Below are 21,149 nucleotides of genomic sequence, written 5' to 3'. Positions count from 1 at the left end.
TCTAAAAAAATTTATGAATAAATAATGACATGTTTGGTGAAAGTTAAGAAAAACAATCACATTGAAAGATGTTAAAATGCCAATATTCATTACAGTGCTGTAATTTTTTTTCCATCTCACCAAAAATCGAATTACAATTATTGAGTTTGTCATAGACTTGCATATGTCTTTGTTTATTCTACAAATTGGTTATAGGCACAATTTGTAGAGTAGTGAATGTTGTGCAATTCATTACTTTTTAAATTACAACTTCAATTATAATAAACAGTTGTTTTCTTCTATTTTTTGTGTGTTACTACAGCATGGCAAAACGTAGTGGATCCGGAATTAGCAGCTGACCAGTACAGAAGGCAGTGTCTGCAAACCAATGAAGATAAGCCATACCTAAAAATAATAATAGACATTGGAGAAGACGTAATGGACCAGGAAGCCAGAATCCTCACTTTTTACAAGACTCCCAATATAGATTGGGCCAAACCATTTCAAGCTAAACTAAAAGGTGCTGTAAACAAACCTCAATTCAAACATGTTGTTTTTGAGTATTGTATTCGTAACATGTTTTGCTTTTTATATATTTGTAGGGGTGCAGATAAGTAGCATGTTAGTGCGCATGAGCACCAAAATTACAATAATGTAGTAATGTACTTGTTAAACTTATTTTTTTTTCTTTTCTTTTTTAAGTTCACACTTAAAGCTTTCTATGAACAACCGCTAAGACAGCTAGCTTGAGTAGCCTATCTCCCTGGAAACTGATGCATTTGCATGGAGATGTGGCTGAAGGCGTCGTACAAGTGCTGCCAGAAGGACAGTTATCTTCGCATCACTGTACTGTGGCTACGGCAGTCATTCAAAATACGTAATGACACGAAAGTGGTCCATGTTGCATGTTGCATGAATATTTTTATTGTGGGAGTACAATGCTGTAACAACAGCAATCCCACATGAACATATGAAAACATGAAAAATACAAATTTGAAGGCCAGAAAACCCATGACCTGAAAGATGGATGTGATTGCTTGTGTTTTTAGGAGATGTGGCCATTGGAGAAGGGGTTAACAGACACTTCTTCAGTATGATAATGCACAAGTTACAACATGGTTTCAAACTTGATTGCGGTAGGTCTTAAAGAATCCTAAAGACACTGGCCCAACTCCACTAAAGTTTGTTTGTTTAAGTTGCAAGGCAAAATAGAACATAAATGTTAGATAATTGACTCATGATCTTATGAAGGAATTACGTGCACCATCCTGGCAGACAGCTTTAGTTATGGTCAGTGATTATATTGCAAATTATTGTAAATTAATCATTCAGCAAATACAAGTTATCATTCAGCTATACTATGAATAACTAACAACAGACAGCATAGCCATAACACATGACAAATCTGTCAATCTAAAGATTAATACACAATCATAGGCAGGAAATTGCAATCATGTGGTTATTATAACCGTATTGAACATAAAATGGCAAACCCCATTAACATTTTTTTTAATTTTTTATAGGAACCGCATGCGGCACTGTGCTGTTTGAAGGCCAACCAGATCATTTAATTCCTGCCACTTCCCAAGTATTTGCACAGAATGACCTGTTTGTCATGGCAGGAAGAATGATTGGGCATTCTTTCCTTCATGGGGGCCCTTGTCTGTTAGGTATTAGCCCAGCAGTAATTCATGTGTTGCTTGGTAAATCACCACAGACAGCGACAATCATGTTAGAAGATGTGGCAGACATGGACATCAGGGAGACCATACGCCCGGTAAGTACGGTAAAGTGCAAGGTTATCCATTGGAAAACATTGTCATTCAATGAAAAAATATGGACTATACTTTTACTTTTTAAATGTAATTTATTGGAAATAAATGTGCGGTATTTTCTTTTTAAAGCTGTTTGAGAATCAAGAATCTGCTGGAAAGGAAGAAACAAGTGAAAAAAGAGGACTCAATGAGTGTCAGACAACGGCTGTTAATGACCTGGCATTGGCATGGGACATGCCTATATTAACGGCTAGTAACAGCACCTGGCTCCTTCACAATCTACTTCAGCATGCAGTAAGTGTGGCTGACTAGCGTTATATCCATCAAAAGTTGTCCTACTTAAGTGTCTCCTATCTAACAGTATATCATGCTTTGATAAATGTACATTTTACACATTACCTCTGTATATGTAACTGGATAGCCGATAGGCCAATTCCATATTACTACTCTCAATAAATGTTTCTCGGCATACAATTGTTAACTTTGTATACATTTTTACTGTTTTACTTTATATTTTAACCATTTTGTAATTAGTTATAGCTGTGTAGATGTAGGTATAATTATGTTAACTCAGTATGGCTGAATGAATAGAAATATATTCTTATCTGTGTTACTTTCATGAGAAAGAGCAACGGGTCTGTCTATTCATTCGCTATCTCTAAATGGGAGGGCCGGATTCTGCTGTGTCGGAAGGGAGTCAGGCTTATTGTTATTGTATTTTTTCTAATCTGATTTATACCCATGGGAACGGATTCTCTTGTATTCATTCAGTTGTAACCAGGTGTGTTGTGGGCTGACTTTTCTATGAACCCTCTTTTGAATAAATAATGATGTGGGCTGGAGAGAAGACACATTTGAACAGAGCACTGCTTGGGTGACTTCAATTGTGTGATCAGAAGCTTCTGAAAAATATTCACCTTTGCAAGGGGACTTCTTCACCAGGATCTCACCATTCAGTTAATTGAACACGCAAAGAGTACAATACTTAATATTGTCTACTCTAACACAATCCTATAGGAGGATCTTTGATGAAAAATGTTTGCGCATGCGCGGTTGGTTGTGTGACAGAAAATGATAGCGGGCTCAGTCGCGCTGTATAGATGAGACGTCAAACAATATCGCCCATTTCAAGGCGAGGAACAAGTCAGGGTGGCTGTTGATCATGCTTTGGAACACCTGAATAAGACTGAAAAAGAAATATGACTTAGTGTTTTTTTATAGCTACTGCACAAACTCGATTTCTTCGTTTTTTAAATCCTCTCCAAATAACAAATCTATAGGCTCAAGTAATTACCGGTAATAAAGTGAGCCTCACAAACCCTGTCAGCATCAACTGGAAACCAGGCTTTGAGCATCAAATTATACCCTCCTGATATCTCGCAGCCATCACAATATGTCACAATGAACATTATGTCACACACGATCCTCGAATATATTTACCGTATTGAAATTGGAGAACATTTGATTTACGATGTTTATAAATTTATTAAACATAAACAAGAGGACTTCAGACATTTTACAACTTGCCTTAAATACATGTATACATTATATGCTTAATGAGGGTTGTAGGAGGAAAATTGTACATTTTTTAATAAATTAATTATAACTAACTCAACAAAAGATGCCTCTGCCAAATCTAATATTGGGGTCTAAAGAACTGAGCGATAAAAGAAAAAAGGGGTCGTCAAAGCAGCACATACTGTCCAGTGTCCACTTGTTAAAAAAATTGTGACCACCTTGCCACACCTGCCTCCCGGCCCAACACTAAGAGCCTAGGAGCTGTATATGTCTAATCTGTATGTATACCTATAGTATATATAGTAGTCTTCTCTCAGGATGGGAGAGGTAAGATGGTCGCCCTGTGGCTTCAATGGCTTGCACGGTGTGTATGGGCGATCGGCTGTACAGCAATATATACAGACCAGTGTTTGAATGTGCACAGAGTAATAATTGAATTGAATTTACTGCATGTATATATTTACTTGGAGTCCCTTCATCCATACCTCACTCACCCCTGTGATACTTTAGGGTGCTCGGCCGAAACTCCCGCCAACTCAAACAGCTGAAGCAAGGACTAAAAGAAACCCTCATTATGCTGTTATTGGAGTCTCGACCCGATGCAGTGGCATCAGTTTTTCCAACAGAAACAAAGTCTGAGTGCAGTGTGGAGGTATTCAATGAAGCATGTCTAGGATTCCAAAATGTCTGTAATTTTCAAAATAAATTTTTTTGCATGGGAATTAACTGGAATTTATGGGAATGCAAACGGAATTCATTAGGTCAAGATTGACCAGATAACTTAATTACACTTTTTTTTAAAGGTTGTGCGAGTTTGAGTGAGCCTGCTCATGGGCATGTTGGGGGGAAGGTTAGGGTTTTCTTTGTGCTGTACTATGGATGTTTTACTCACTCAACGCTTTTGAGTTGCAATGTAATGTATGAAAGGAGCTATATCAATTTTGATTTGATGTGACAGTCTGGCAAAACAAAAAAATATTTATTTTTTCATTAGGGTTAGTTCAAGGTTGCAAAGATGTTTGCCAGACCCACCACCCATCCATCCATTTATTACCGCTAATCCGGAGTCGGATTCACGGGGGCAGCAGCTTTAGGAGGGAAGCCCAGACCTCCTCAGCCACTTGAACCAGTTCCTCCGGCTGAATCCCAAGGCGTTCCCAGGCCAGCCCAGAGACATAGTCTCTCCAGCATGTCCTGGGTCGTCCCCAGGGTCTGCCGCCGGTGGGACATGCCCGGAACACCTCTCCAGGAAGGCGTCCAGGAGGCTTCCGAACCAGATACCCGAGCCCCCTTAACTGGCTCCTTTCCACGCGGAGGAACAGCGGCTCGACCCTGAGTCCCTCCCGGATGACTGAGCTTCTCACCAAATCTTTTAAGGGAAAGCCCGGACACCCAACGGAAGAAACTCATTTCGGCCGCTGTGTGGCAGACACTCGCAAAGAAATTTCAACATGTTCATTATTCCTTTGCGATTTACATAGAATGTTTGGTGCCGTAAATATACTTTGCAAGTGTCTTGAGAACATCTTTGCAACCTTAGAATAAATAATAATTAAAAACTGACAACAAAGAAAAACTCGCTACATGCACAGTCCCTTGCATGCAAACCTTTGACGCACAGTTAGATACAACCTTTAAGCCCATATCCAAATGAGAGGGAGAGTGTTTGCTTAGGGTTAGGGTTATATTATTGAATATTCGTCATCATATGTTCAGTTATGCAAACATTTTTAATGTTTTTTCCTTGTTCCAAGGAAATTTTGATTTGGAATCATTTTCAGTGAACAATTCCAACCTTGAACAAAGTCTGACGAGAAATCAACAATCACATGTTCTCCTCAGCAGGATACACATTTCATTGTTAGGCTGTTGAGACCACAACATCAGCCTTCACACAATTAACACCCCATGTGTGGATTGACCATATGTATAAATTAGAGAGAAAATTGTAAAATAGAATGAATTGGTTCAATGCCAACTATGGTGCCATAATGATTGTCTCATTTGCTGTCCTAGGTTGTTTTGGACCTAATCAAATGGCCTGAGGAATCTGGGTTGGACGATGAAGATGGTTACTCCGTTGACTGTAGATGTAGAATAATGGGGTACTTGCGTCAGTTTGTGAGGACAGGTAAATTACATGTTGATATTTGTGCACATTTTGTAATGCATAAATGCAGATTTTCAAATGTGGTTGAAAATCAAGGTTTTTTTAACCATTTTTTCTTGTTTATGAACACAAGTTGTATTATGAGTATTAAGCATAAGCATACACATATTGCTACAAGGCAGAATTTTAATTTATAGATACATCTGTGATTTGATTTTCTTAAATGATCATCCTCTAGCAGGGATCACTTTTTTTCCCAGATGTTGCAGAACCTGTTTTTTTCTCAAAAAAATACATAAATTAAATTATAAAAACAGTAATCTAATTGATTATTGTTACTTAATAGCATGCACAGCTTAATTCCACTTTTTTTCTCCTTTTTTTTAGGGTCTCAAGAGAATCTTAAAAGACTCCTGAAGTTCTGGGTGGGATGGGAGATACCCATGCCAGATATGAAAGTGGAGGTGGTGAGAGCGGAACATCCCACGTCTTCTACATGCTTCCAAAACTTAAAGTTACCTGGCCACTACAGCCATTACACAGAATTCAGTGACCATTTAAAGAACTGCATCGCCACAACTGATACTGGTTTTGGTTTGGTATAGATCAAAATCTTTATTTCATTACTTTAAATAATGTAGTTCTGATGTTTTGCTAGATAGGTTCTTATTACAGTTCATTGTCAATTTGTACGAAAAGACAATATATAGCACTAAATTATAAAATGTAATTTAGTGCAGGCAGTTTTAAACAAATAACAGCCCAGAAGCGCTTGGCTAGACCCTACACATAGTTTATACTGTGCATGTAGTTCACTGCAGCCAAATAATGGTCTACTCCCATGCGTGTAGAAGGTCCTGCTGGATCCACAGCAGCATGGAGTCCAGCCAGTTCTTGAGGTGTCAAAGGGCAGTCAGTTTCAGGCACATAGACACAAGAGTCGGTGTTGCTGGACACAAGGCCACTACTCTCCCAGTTTATCAGGGGGATGTTCAAATCCTGTAGTTGATATGAAAAACAACTCATTGTCTACTGTTTAAAGTAAGTTTTGCTTACCAATTTTTTAAAAGTACTTACAACATCATTAGACTCTTGTACATTATAGTGCAGTCCCATGTGCCACAGTTGGTTCGGGGTACGATTTCCCTCGACTGTCCCAGCCATCTTTAAAAACATCAAGCTGGGCTTGTAGGCGAGGAATGAAGACATAATGGCAGCAGAAAAGGTGAACACTGCTGGACAGGTCCAGGAGATCATCTTCCTCCATTTGGTGCAACGCAGCATAGTAGAGGCAAGTGACTGCTGTGTAGACATCTCGCCAAAGACGTTCAATTCTGTAATGTCAATGTAATTGTGCCCCCCCCCTTTTTTTTTAATTAAAGAAGACATTTTAAACCATGTAAAAAAGTGAATCATATTTGGACAAACAAGCAACTGGGTGCAACAATTAATCAACTACTTGGCTATCCAATTAATTATTTAATCATTTTTGAGAGCATGTTTGAATTGTTCTAAATCCTTTTAAATTTAAGCATTTCAATGGCAAATGTTTTTTTTCTATTATCAACAAAAAAAGTAGTTTAAAATGATAAATGCAGTTTCATAAATGAAACAAACATTCCATTAATTTCAAGTAATGAGAAAGTAAGGGTGATTAAAAAAAAGAACATAGCAGAATTCTTTACCTTTATTTTGTACATTATTACTATTTGTATGTGTTGGAATGTCACCTTTGAAAATTAGATGTTGCATCTCAAGGGGATATCCTATAAAGCTACAAATCAAATAAAAATTTAAAATCATGCGATATTGCAAAAATGAAAAACTGTAGCTTGGACTTGTGTCGTAAATAGCTTCAAGTTTTTAGGTTTTACAAGTGTTAGTGTTTACCACTGGCAGTAAAGACAACCGTAAGTTGCCAATGTTGATTGCAACTGTTACTTGGTCTTTCATGTAATTGATATTTGATGGAAGTGGTGGAACATAAACTTTGTCTTTAACATACCACCACAAGAAGAAAAAAATAAAATCACACACACAGAGGTTCTGCCAGGCCAATTACAGCCATCGACTGCTAAGTGAAGTTTTCATTCAGTTCATTCTTTTCTCTTTTTCAAATAGGCTAGATGTTGCCCGTGCTGGTGGTGGCCACATTAACCACTTCAAAAACAAGAATAATTTGAATGTATTTACATGTGTCTAACCGGAAGTTTTCTGTGTTGTTGTTATTATTATTTTTTAATATTGCATAGATTTTGGCGTATTCTTTTTTTCTTTCTTTTTTTACTCACCCTGTAAACTTACAAGGTTATGAATGTGGTAGTTCCATAAAAATGAAGTGTCTTCTAAAGTACCTCTGATTATGCACACTTTTCCCTGCAATGAAGCTGTTTTTGCCAACTCCTCTTGTGGAGAACATCAGCTGGGCTACATCCACATTTTCCACCCCATGGTCACCACGAACCCTTAAGAAAATGTAACAAAAATGAGAACTCCTATTAATTATGCATTACACTTCACTGAAACGAAAACCTTAAAACAAGTCAATGGTTAGAACAGGTAGATTTACACTATTAAGGGTAGGATAGGCTAGGTGATGATGTCTGACTATTCTTTGAGGTAAGCCATACTTCTCAACAGCTTCATTGAAGAAGGCAAGGGTTGTGGAGGCTCTGTTATTATTTGCAACAGCAAGATACATTATCTATGTGAGAAGAATGGAATTGTCCCATTGTGACTTCAAACAACTGTACTTTTTATTTTCAAATGATCAAAGTACGTTAACAATAACAATATCAATTTTAAGTGTCAATTTCAAAGCTCTTAACAAATACAATTTCAATAACCTTTAACAGTCATGTAGTAGTTAAAACAGGATTATATTTAAAAAGGTAAAATGCAACAATAATACTCAATGCAATTGGTGTAATGGCACTTGAGAATATCTCATTCTCTACCTTGCATCTGTTTTAAGAGATTCCATAAGAAATGAGTCTTTATAAAATGTCAAAAAAGAAAACATGTAATCTAATTCTCAGACAAAGAGTGCCAGCGAAGTCTTAGCATAAAGTCACAGGTAACATGATGGAGTTTTGATTTGTTACTGTAAGTGCAATTAAAGCTTTTCAACTAAAATGACTGTAAGTAAGAGTATTACAGTACTATTATGTTACCATTGAAGAATACAAATGCAAAGGTGCTCCCAAAGAAAATGAAACCGATTTCTGAGGTAGCCATCCTAAACTAGTACTACAATCTGAAGGTCTTCAAAAACAAAAAACAACTAATCACAATTGAAATGCCTGATTCAATGACAAAAAGTTTAGACGTTTAAAGGGAATATCCAATTATTTATACCTTCCTTGAGAAACCATCGATTCCTCCAAATATCACCATATTGTACCTTCAATGACATTTGAGATAAAGAAAAACATTAGGTATTATCACTTTTTTGCACATAGTTAAGTCATGTACAGGTAATATGTTTTGATTTGAAAAACATAACCAACCTTATAAGTTTGTGGTTTGTGTCTATATGCATCAGCGATCTTGGGCCTGGGACAGAGTATGTTCTGCGAACAACACACCTCAATGCTGACATTCTCAGCACAATTCCTGCTGTGTCAACCCTATGCATCGATGCACGAATCCTCTGCCACTGTACACGATGCCCCTGTGCCCGCAACAATCCCATCATTAATCTGTACCCAGCATGTGGGTTGCAGTGGTGTGTTTGTGACACCAGGTTGTCAAGCTCATCATTAGTCAGTTGACCGTACAAGGCCCTAACAGACATAGCCCAGCTGTTCATGTTTCTCTGCAGCGTCCACCGAGAAACTCCTAAAAGTCTGGCAATGTACGCTGCAGATAGCCCTATGCTGAGGAGCTCCGAAACATATTCCCTACATATTAAAATTTTTGGACAACCAGGTTTTGTTCTCCCCACAGGAACCGTTACATGAAGCTCCATTTCATCTTGGGCAGAGAGTAGACCATGCACATCAGTAAGGGCTTCATACACTTGCTGAGGGATCTGAATTTGGTTAGCTAGTGCACTCAGTAAAACCATGTCCTGTGAAATTATAAATTGTAGATAGTCCAGGTCCAGAGGGGCACGCTCAAGGGCAGCCGATAGTCTGTTATGGAGTTCGGGCCAGTAAAAGATTCAGCAGCAGTTCCTAGAGAGAAATATAGGGTGTCCATAACATGTTTACAATTTTTAAAACAATATATTACAAAGGCAGTTGTTGAGATGTCTTAAACAGATTTGTTTTATTTTAACCAGTGTTTGTTAATTAAAGTATTCATTCATATTGAATTTATTTGTTTCAGATACTGTGTTGATGGATGGTAAACCTGCAGCAAACATGGCAACAAATCGAGTACCGTTTTCATGTGCTTGGTGTAAATGATGATGCCCATATAGAGGTCTATTAAATTAAGTTAAAAAAAAAACTCACACAAATGAAGGTACTTAAAATATCTCAAAATTGTTATAATTGTAAAGAGACTTTTGGGACACTCTGTATAGGTCGTGTGTAATGTGCATTATTATTGATTACATTATTATGCAAACAGGAAGAAATAATAACAAAAAACACACCATTAATGTCAAGGCAGTAGCGATATTCCGCTCACCTGCTGCTGCAGCGAAGAGCTGTTGCTCTGATCGGTCATTTTTCTAGAAGGCAAAACAAGATAAAGAACACTATGGAGTCAAATGTGTACATACATAACATCGATTGGGTGCATCTTCCCTCCAGTACCTGTCAATGGCGCATATGTGAGCTACATGAATTCGTTTGTTAGCCAGCTAACTAATACAAGAAATAACAATTTTAACCAACACAGGGGAGCAGCGCACTGCACCATTCTTGGCATATAATGAAGTAGTTTAGTTGTTCATTGTTGTCATATAGCCACAATATTCCAAAGCATGAGATGCAATTAAGTCCGTGGCGCCAGAAATGACGATAATGACTAGACTGCTTTAGCATGAAATCAAATGCCAGCTAGCTAGAAAGCTAAATATGTGATGCTAATCATAAAAACAGGTTGGATGACCATCGTCAATATTTGAAAGAATGATGAAGTAACATAATACTTACCTTGTAATAGCAAAAACCAAAAGAGACTGAAGTATTCTTAATATGTATGTTGGTTGGCGACGATGTGTCCTGCTTGTATCCTTCCGCGAGTCCCGCCACCGTCGTTCGCTAAACCAATGAGGTTGCGCTCCAATCCGCTCAAATCCTTCTCACTTGATTGGTCAAGACAACCCTTCATTACACCAGAGCCCGCCCCTTCTTTACGAGTACAAATCACGGCGCTCTACAAGTACAAATTAGTTTTGCTCCATTTGTAGCGCGACAAATGGGGCAAAACTCACGTCACTGAACAGCAGCAGAAAGCCCACTTGTGACTCCTAGTGGCGACTTCTTTGACTACAAGTTGTCATTTCTACAGGTACAAATCACAACTTTTACAGATACAAATTTATAGTTTTTGTACAGGTACAAAAAAAATTTGTACAGATACAAATCATGACTTTTACAGGTACAAATTTGTTTTTACAGATACAAATTTGTTTTACACATACACATTTTTTTTTTTTACAGGTACAAATTTCTTTTACAGACACAATTTTTTTTTTTACAGGCACACATTTTTTTTACAGATACAAATCACAAATTTAGACTTTTTTCTACAGGTACAAATTTTTTGCACAAGTTAGTTTTGCACCATATTTACCTCCATATTTGAACGTTGTGTTATCCGGCTGCTGTATTAACAAGATAGGTAAAGTTAAGTGCTAGACATGGTAGCCTACATGCTAACTACACCTGCTAGCGCTAGCTAGAGCTAGCAGATCTCACTTTAAGGTTTTAATGTGCAGTAAAAGAAAACAAAAACAAAGAAAAGTTTGAGTAGGCTCTAAATCTCAATTGTGTATATCCCTCGTTGCTACAATATACAGTAAGGCTTTTGTCTATTATTCTGTCGTCGTTGTGGTGGTGGTGGGGGAGGGGGCGTCGGTTGTTGAGTTGCGTGTCCTGCTCAACTGTGTAGTGGACTAGAGCTAGCAGATGTTACATTAAGGTTTTAATGTGCAGTAAAAAAAATATATATATACATATGTTTGAGTATGCTGTAAATCTCAATTGTGTATATCCATCGTTGCTACAATACACAGTAAGGCTTTTGTCTCGTCTGTCGTCGTCGTGGTGGGGGTGGGGGAGGGGGGCGTCGGTTGTTGAGTGGCGTGTCCTGCTCGATCGTGTAGCGGAGCGGCGCCGATGAGGGATTTTGGAAGTATTTTACACTGTTAAATGACCTTCATTGATTGACTACAGCACACATTTGTAAATTGTTAAAGCTGCCTTTATTTTCCCCCTTGAAAGATTACCATTGGTTTCTGTAGCGATCGTTTTTTTCACGGCCATCCAGAATACCCATCCATTTTGCCAAACCGTTTCACCTCATGGAAATTAATGTAAAAGAAAAAAAAAGTAACAATGTTATTACAATACCGTTTTCTTTGTTAATAAGTAAACAAGGAAGTCTATAGTGGATCCATTTTTTTCTATTGTTGATGTCACGATCTGTCACGGTTGAAGTTGGCTGTCACGAAACGGAGTGGAGGACCCAAATGCAGGAGAGCCACGGCAGTGATGCTGATAACTTTAGTTTTAATCAAAAACAAGGAAACACAAAATCACGCCCGAGGGCGGCTAGAACAGCGAGTAGTGTGGGATACAGAGTAGCATCACGGAGTAATAACCCGACACTCCTTGCTGCTTCTGTCAGGCTTTTATCTTGACCTGACGAGCTAATGGGCAGCAGGTGTGTTTGGCGGGATCCGCCCTCCAGCTGTTTCCCCAGCAACTGCAAGTGAAAACAGAAACAGCTGACCCCAATCATGACAGTTGAGGATTTATTGAAGGCTCTGCTCACCCCATCCATTATTTATAATCAATGAACTATACAATGTGTGATGTTACTATACTTCAATTGATGACGGTTTCTTATTTTTATTACAATGACACCACTGCCTCATTAGACTCAATGTACATTTTTAATGTTTCATACACATCTGAGATTAACTACAAATTTTATCTTGAATCTTTTAGCGATCCGCTGAGCACTGTGCGAATTGGAAAGCTGCTGACCGTGATACTTGGATTTCAAACCTTCAGCACCGCCTTGGACTTCCACCTCATCTACCTGCTTCCATCTTGCCCTCAAACAACATAATACATATATAAGATCTACATCACAGAGTCTAGAACGCAAATACAGCTGAACTTGCACTCAACAGCACATTACAAACACTCTAATATCATTACTTTACTATTTTGTTGTGTTTGAATTGATTTCCTTTTTTTACTGCCAGTTTACTTTTGACTTTGTCTTGGGAAGTTTTTTTTATTTTCTTTTTGCTTACAGTAAAGGTAGCTGTAGCAGCATGCCGCGGAAGGGGAAGCGTTCCGAGGCAGCCAGGCGCCGATGGAAGAAGCTGGACCTTGCTGCTCCGGAACTGAGCCCAAACATCGCACCCCAGCAGGTACTTTGCCTCTATTCAATTCTGCACTTGGCGGTGGTGTATTCTGTGTTGAGTTATTTTGAGTCACACTGCTAGGTCCTCAATGTGCTGTATATTTTGTTTTCAGCCTCGGTCCCCACCCTCTGCCACCAGTGATGGGACCACGATGCAGTCTGCAGTGAACAAGGTACGAGTTTCACGCCATATTTTAGCAAGAGTTTATCATTTTTTTTATCACTATTACACTTTTTTTTAATATCCTAAACATTTGCAATGTGTATTTAGAAGGCCAGAGTCCGAACTTCAGCTCCAGCCAGTCGGCTCGCCACTGTGGACGCCCGCTCCCCACCGCATACCTCTACTGTGGCTGCCCACCAGGTATGTTCCACAGCAGGCAAAATGCAATTAACTTTGTTAATGTGCAATACACATTATTTCCGGCTACAAATATAGAGTCAAGCAGAAAAAAATGCTAAAATGCTTATGTAAAAAGCAGTCTGTGTATTCAAGACACTCAATAGTAATGTAAAAAAATCCTTTATTAAAAATGGACTACCAACATGTTTCAACACAAGATTGTCTTCACCAGGGCATAGTTTGACAAATATAGAGTGTATGACTGAGCGATATTTGTGCATCATCAGAAAAAAAAAGTTTGTTTCTATCTTATTCCGTTCTTTAGTAATCAACAATAGAAAATGGTTAGTTTCACCCAATTTCGCCTTTTTTGGACCAAAATACGGAGAAATCAAGCTTTTAGTGAAACGATATTATTTCATGCATTCTAGTGAATTTTACACTTCTTTTTGTCCATGAATGATGCCACAAACACCTAAATAGTGCTTTACTTCTATAAAACACTACCACCAAGAATGAAAAAGTGTTTTTTGATAGCAAAATAACAGTTTATTTACATTCAACATTCAACAGTGTAATACAACAAACATGTGCAACTGTGCAACTGTGCATGTGTGGTGTGTGTATGTGTTTCTATTTACAATTCTGTGGATGTTTCAACTACACAAGTTTTTTTTTGGTGTGGTATATAGTGTAACATTGCCCTGGGTGCAAGGGGACGCAGCAGGATTTGCACCACAGATTTGTTTCGCTGCGAATGCCCCTTTGAGTGCAGACCCTACACTTTCTTGCTGGCTTTTTTTTCCGGGGGGTAGCAGGTATGTATTGCAGTGTGTGTTTTGCCATGTTGCCATCAAGTCGACTTTCAGGATCGTTATACGGTGACCTGGTGTTCTGTCTGGCTTCCTCATGTCCTTCTGTTTGTATGTTTGTAGCAATGTCCTCCTCCTGGTCCTGTGGTAAGAGCCACCCTCTCACCACCTGCTGGATAAACTCCAAAAAATGCTGACATTTGCCAGGATGTTTAGCTTTGTACAGGATAAAGGCATTGAACAAACATATTTGAAACAGATAGGCAACAAATTTTTTGTGCCATTTCAATGTCTTCCTCGTGAATGGGTGATAAGAAATGTTTTGATCCATCTTATCCACGCCATTCATTGTGGAATTGTAGTCCAAAACACATACAGGTTTCGGGAAAGGCACTCTTTTTTTTTTTTTAGTGCCTACACATCAACTGTCCGCATTTCATCTTTGTGAAAAGTAGTCACCATCCTCAACAAACGCTTGTCCTGCCATGCCACAACCAAAACATTTGTGTTGTGTCTCACCAATTCCCCCCCCACCCCAAGGCCAGTGTTTGTAAGAGAAGTGATCTCATTTGGTTCACCCCTATTTTTTCTCAGTGTTCCACAAACATTTGTACGTGCTGCCAGGAGACGTTCACACAACCCAATTGAATTATAAAAATTGTCCATAAAGAGCGTGTACCCATTTCCTGGCAGACGATCTAGCAAATTAAACACGGTATCCGGCAGAGAACAACTAGTACCAACATAAGGTTGCATATTAAAACAATATCCTGTTTGGGAGTCACACAGGATGTATGACTTAATTCCATATTTGATTGGTTTTTGGGGGTTGTAAACTTTAAACGATAGACGGCCCTGAAAATTCATCATTCCCTCATCAATATATACATTCCTACCGGGTTGGAACAGTTCTTTAAATTTATTTACAATATGGTTGAACACAGGACGGATTTTAAATAATTTGTCATCTGAACTATGTCTCTCATTATTGTTAAAATGTAGGTAACTCCAGATAAGCAGGAAGCGGTTTCGAGGCATCGCGCGACTAAAAAAATGGTGTGGTTTCAATTTCATCCTGAGTCCAATACATTTCTATACTGGGCTTTTTTATATACCCAGTAAGAAATTGGAGTGCAAAAAATGTTTTCAATTCTAATACAGACACTGGCTTCCAAGCACGACTCCTGCAGTGTGGCAGACTTTCAGTCTGCTTCTGCATGGATTGACGTGCATATAAATTTGTTTGATCAGCAATGTGCTGGAGAAGTTCGTTTGAGATGAATAGTTGCAGGAAGTCAGCTGGCAGGGTTGAATTTAGCTCTGCTGCGGCACCCCTTGGTCCTGGAGTTTCAGTAAACAGGAATGTGTTTGGCTGCCAGCCTGTTTCATGCCAGCCAGAACTTTTGGGATCTGCAAATATACATTTCAATATCATATAATATTTATTTTAGATCAGTGTGAAGCAATATATATATATGTTTACCTTTTTTCTTGGATCCACTGGTTGAAATTATAGAAGACATTTACCATCAAATATTTTACTCGTGCTGAGTTGGAGAATCATTTTTTTTTTACCTTTATTCTGCTCACTGTGAGACGCGTCACCTTGAGCCCGACGAGCTGCAGCTGAAAGAAATATATACAATTACAATCATATCGAAAGACCGTTTTCTTTTGTTGTTGCAGTGTATTGAAAACACGTTTTTTATACCTCTCTTTGTCGTGGAAACTGTAGGTTGTCGCTGTGAGCACGATCTATGAATTATACATTCACGTTACACGAGGTGCTAGCAGCGTGCAGGAAAAGTATCTCATAGCAAGTTTGCGCTTACCTTCACAGTCTTCTGCGGATGAAATGCTGTCCGAATCACTTTCTCGAAGATCCGACTGTACCCACTCCTCCGAAGAATAGCCATCCGACTCGGGGTACTCTTCGTCGTCCGAATCAACGTCCGCGTTTGCAGAAGTACTTGGACGTGCACCACGTTTTCCGGCGTTAGCATCGCTAACCGGCGTCGCTTTAAGACGTGGCCGAAGACGTCGCGTCAAAGCCGCAACTTCGGCATCAACCTCGTTGTCGCCATCATCATCATCGCCACCAACATTCAATTTAGCACTGGTTTCTTTTTGAAAATACCGATCAAGCGTGAGCTGCTTTCCACCGGTCGTCATTTTTGCTTTCTCTTCCTCCATGCTTTTTGCTTTCTCCATTATCCTCTCCACTCCACTCTAGCTCCGCCTCACCTTTTATACCGACGCCCATGGTGGGCGGCACACCCAAAGTGCAAGGAGAGTCATCGCTGCCATCTAGAGGCCAAAACGAGTCATTAAACTTACTTGATCTGCTTGATATTTTCAGCACAGCTGCCCAAGGCTTCCCTCCACCCGTTTCAAAAAAAACCAAAAAAACATAGGGGACGTCTTTTAACGTCCTCGGCGCCCATCCCTAGGTTTATGCTAAACGTTTTATAACGTTTATGGCGGTCAAAGAGTTAAAAGCAGTCTGTGTATTCAAGACACTCATTAGTAATGTAAAAAAAATCCTTTATTTAAAATGGACTACCAGCATGTTTCAACACAAGATTGTCTTCACCAGGGCATAGTTTGACAAATATAGAGTGTATGACTGAGCGATATTTGTGCATTGCTTTATTCATGTCAAACTAATTCTGAATTTAATTGTGATGAAGTCTGTTTTCTACAAGATTTCAAAATTTTTACTAATGTCAAAAATAAACTCACTAACATTGATCACAAATTTGTGAGGTGCCTAGCCCGGACACAGATATTTCACATGGTTTCTTTTAAGTTACATAGACCAGATGTAAATAATAACTAAGACGGTTATATTTAATAACTAATGTTTTGTTTTAGACTTCATGTCTATCTAAACAGTGTATGTCATTGTTTTGTCAAAAACATATTTCTATATACTTCCTTTATACTATAATCTAATCTGGTACAATCTGCTGCCTTTCTGCTCATGTATTTGATCAGAAAATTCTAGCAAAATTGAGCAATTGTGACTGCATTTCAGACACAAACAAAAGTATCAGTTAAGTCCTTGAATCTCTTTTGTGATTAAGAATTTCATTAATAAACCTGGCCTGAATTAACATCACTTGTATGTACAAAATACCTGGTCAATTTAAATTGAAACTAATTTAACCTATGTTTGCTATTTACTCTGCATTGTGGTGACTGCACATGCCTACAATTGTGTAATGTCTATGCTTTATGTTTTAGGTGTCCCTTGTTTGTGCCAAGGCTCTGGTACCAGGTCAGTCATAATTTTAATTGCTTTTGCAGCAGTTTTACAATCGATTATTTTAAACAATTCCAATATTTTGCAGGTTCATATACACTCAAAGTGGAACATGTACTTGTACTGTGCATTGTCAGCAATTGAAGTTGAGACTTGACATGGTATTCTGTGTGTGCATCATTTTAGGCAGAGGCACTGGCTGGCGCCACAGAGTTCGGGAATGGCCAGTTTCAGCTGTGACTGGGCGGAGGCACAAACTGGTCATTCCAGCACTGAACCAGGACAACACGGTATGTTTTATAATCAACTCTGCCTTTATAACAAATTAACAACCTTCATTTGTGTCTATTTTTTTAAATTACCTCTTTCCTTTTTTCAATTACTACTTTTTTTTTTTCTTTTGTAATAGTTTGTCCTGGTTGTTGGTGACTCCCACCTGCGAGCCATTGCCGATGGGGTTGTGAAGATGCCGGAGGGACGTTTCTCGTTTGCCGTGATGTCCACCCCGGGTGCCAGGGCCTCCGAGTTGCGTGCTGAGGTGCTGAATGCTGTTCTGCCTCGGTCACCCGAGGTGGTCTGCATTTTGGCTCCCAGCAACAACTTGGGCCGCCCCATCGCTGAGGCAGCGGCTGACTTTGGCCAGTTCTTGCACACCGTCTGCAGCCGCTGGCCCAACGTAAGTTCACACATTTCCTTCATATAGATCATACATTTAAATTTCAAGTATGTACTTGCATATGTCAAATATGTTCTGTTTAAAATACATTTCAGCCTTTTCCCGTAGTTAAACAGTTAATGAATATTGAAGGATGGAATATGAATGAAAGTTCATCTTGCTCCAGATGTATATTTTACAGTTTTAAACTTTGTGCAGGTCGTTGTGCTGGACTTCCCCCCTCGTCTGAACGTCGAGCTGGACCAGCAGGACCTTCTTCGCCAGGAGTACAACCGGGTGGCAGCACTTATGGGTACGTTCCATGTTGAAAATAGTTTTCACACACAAAGTTCTACTTTTCTTTAAGTCACCTCCTGATCTGATTTCATTGGTGTCTCAGCGGGGGGGAGGACTCTTGAGCTAATAATGTTTTTTCCTTTGTTACTGTAGGTATTCGCTACCTATCTGTTGCTGGCCACTTCCCGCTGTCACATCTTCACTTGTGGTGTAGAGACGGGGTAAGTACATTAGTTGCTGCAAAAAACAAACAAACATTTTATTAGTGCTCCTCCTATCAAAAGTATGTTTGTAGATGTATAATATTTTTTCTGATCATGTCTGGAAGGTACACCTCAGTGACAGCGATGGGATGCCGGTGCTTGCGCGGTTGCTGTGGGCTGCCGTCAACCTGCGGAGTGAGAGGACTGCACCACCTGCACCGGCTGCTCCTCAGCGTTCGCCACCAGCTCGAGTGTTCAGACCAAAAGTGGTTGTTAAGGGTGAGGTCACTGCGCCTCAGCCTTCCAACCCTTTTGACTGGACACTCGTCGGGAAGGCCATGGAGGTAAACGCAAGCCTAACATGTTTTTGAAAACCTCCTAACATGTTTTTGAAAACCTTAAATTTTATGAATGTGTGTGTTGCAATAATGTCACTAGTCATTTCAGAGCAGCTCGGTTGTGGACTCTGAGGTCACCTGTGGGCCCACTGGGTGGATGGGCACTCTCCAGGTTTGTGATGGTGATCATGGATTCATTCAGCCTTTTACCATGGCACATGTTAAAATTCTATTTCTCTATTTCTATTTTGTTGTGTTTTTTACAGTGCAACATCCCATTGAACCCTCTCTGGTTCAGCCCACCCATGTTGGAGGCGATGGACAAGCTGTCTCCAGCTCATCTTTCCAGCCCTGAGGACTGCCCAGGATCCAAAGGATAAGAAGGTATTTACGTTTTCCTATTTTGTTTGCCCGTTATGTTTACATATCTATCTTCATGACAAAAAAAAAAGTATAGTTAATTGTCCATTCTTGTCGTAACAATGCTTCGCAGTAAAAGCAAAAATATATATATTTCTCTTTTTTTTTTTTTTTGCTCTTTCTTGTTAGACATCCACCGCAGGGCACAGACGACAGCGGCCAGCCCATAAGAGCACACGGAGAGAGCACCAGGTTTGCATTGCATTCTTATCAGCCCTGAGAAGTCTTACTTAAAATCACAAACAGAAATTAGTGACTCTTCACTCAAGTGCTGTGTGTTAAAGAATTATTGTTTGCTTGTCGTTTCAGCCAGAGGAAAGGCCAGCCCTTGCGGAGGTTCCTTCCAGACCATCATCCCCCCGTCGTCCTGGGACTGAGGTAACTTTTTTATACTCACAACATTAACCATTAACATATGAAATGTTTAAAATTATATTAGTTAGAATTTAAGATAATTAAAATGGTTTCAATCATTTCAGGATCCTGCTGTGGGACTTCCTCAACGCACGCTATCCGTGAGGGCCACACATTCACAGATGGATGAAAGGTACTCAAGTTTTTCTCGCAACCACCAGTGTACTTGTATGGCTCTCACTTTCTTGGCCTTCCACGCTGAGGGGTTGCAGTTTAATTCGCTTGAACTTGACAGAGTGCTTGAACACGGGGACTCTCTTTACGTGGGTGCTAAACAGCAATTGATTTTGGACCATAACTTTGGGAATGATCACTTGACTGTCGAGGAGATGCCAAAACAAGTCATGACGGACACCAATGTCTATAATGTACAGATGCATGAGCTCAGCGTTGGTTATGTCATAGATGACGGTCATACCAAAAGAGACTTGGGATTGTCTCTTGGAGCTCAGCTTGAGTGCTTTTCACAAAATGTCACTCTTGCTTTCTTGATTGTGAATCCAGAGTGTTTTGCAGTATTCCGTGACAGATCAGGATACTTTGGGTTATTTGATTCACATTCCAGATCTGAAGTGGGCTTGCCACACCCAAACGGAACTGCAATTATGTTGACTTTTTCTCACTTGTGTGGCTTGGTTGAGCATTTGCGTCAGCTTTTTGAAGGACATGGCCGGTTTGCAACCTATGAGTTTGTGCCAGTCTCTTTTCATATTGACGGCAGTTCCATTAACACGCATCGGGATTCTACTACAACCATATCAAAGGCAAATGAAGAGCTACTAATTGAATTAGGTGATTCCCCAACTAAAGCGATACAAATTGTGATCGGTATTGTACCAAATCAAGAGCTACATAGTGCGGTACATGTTGAACCAAATAGCCAAGCAAGTCAAATTAATGAGAGTCAAAATATTCCGGAACCTCAGCAAGGACTCAAACTGCTGGATGTTAATATAGATATTTCCAAATGTAGTAAAAGTCGGCGTGCAAAACATTTGTATAGGGAACGTCAACACATTCGTAAGTGCCAACGACAACTGTCATCTAATTCTAAATATCACAGTGATCCTTGCGTTAAGGAAAAAAAGAAGCTCTATCAAAAGAATAGATATAACAGTGATTCTGCTTTTAAGGCAAAACGGCAGCAATATCTGATTAATAAATACCAACACAATCTTGCTTTTCAACAAAAGCAGAAGATATTGATGAAAAGGTACGTAAGAGAGAAATACAGAAATGACCTTTCTTTTCAAAGTAAACGGAAACATTACTTGCGAGAGAGGTACAGAAAAGACATTTCTTTTCAAAGTAAACACAAAAATTATATGCAAGAGAGGTACAGAAAGGATATTTCTTTTCAAAGTAAACACAAAAAGTACATGCAAGAGAGGTACAGAAAGGATATATCTTTTCAAAGTAAAAAGATAAATTACGTGCGAGAGAGGTACCAAAAAGATTCGGCT

General features: G+C 39.3%; 2 long non-coding RNA genes across 2 annotated transcripts; both read right to left on the bottom strand.

Moving 5' to 3' along the window:
- Positions 1-5,968: 5,968 nt before the first annotated feature.
- LOC147155411 (uncharacterized) lies at positions 5,969-6,724 on the bottom strand. The gene is made up of 2 exons (XR_015092254.1): positions 6,460-6,724; positions 5,969-6,381 (listed from the first exon to the last, which is right to left on the bottom strand). It is a non-coding gene; the product is annotated as an uncharacterized LOC147155411 (long non-coding RNA).
- An 8,260-nt stretch (positions 6,725-14,984) lies between these two features.
- LOC147155410 (uncharacterized) lies at positions 14,985-16,314 on the bottom strand. The gene is made up of 3 exons (XR_015092323.1): positions 15,927-16,314; positions 15,806-15,849; positions 14,985-15,720 (listed from the first exon to the last, which is right to left on the bottom strand). It is a non-coding gene; the product is annotated as an uncharacterized LOC147155410 (long non-coding RNA).
- Between the last annotated feature and the right edge of the window lie 4,835 nt (positions 16,315-21,149).

This window comes from Leptonotus elevatus, chromosome 22 (assembly GCF_054856555.1).
Source record: "Leptonotus elevatus isolate MCC_2025b chromosome 22, RoL_Lele_1.0, whole genome shotgun sequence".
NCBI lineage: Eukaryota > Metazoa > Chordata > Actinopteri > Syngnathiformes > Syngnathidae > Leptonotus > Leptonotus elevatus.
The sequence above is the reverse complement of the archived record's forward strand: the minus strand, read 5'-3'. Positions and strand labels throughout refer to the sequence as shown.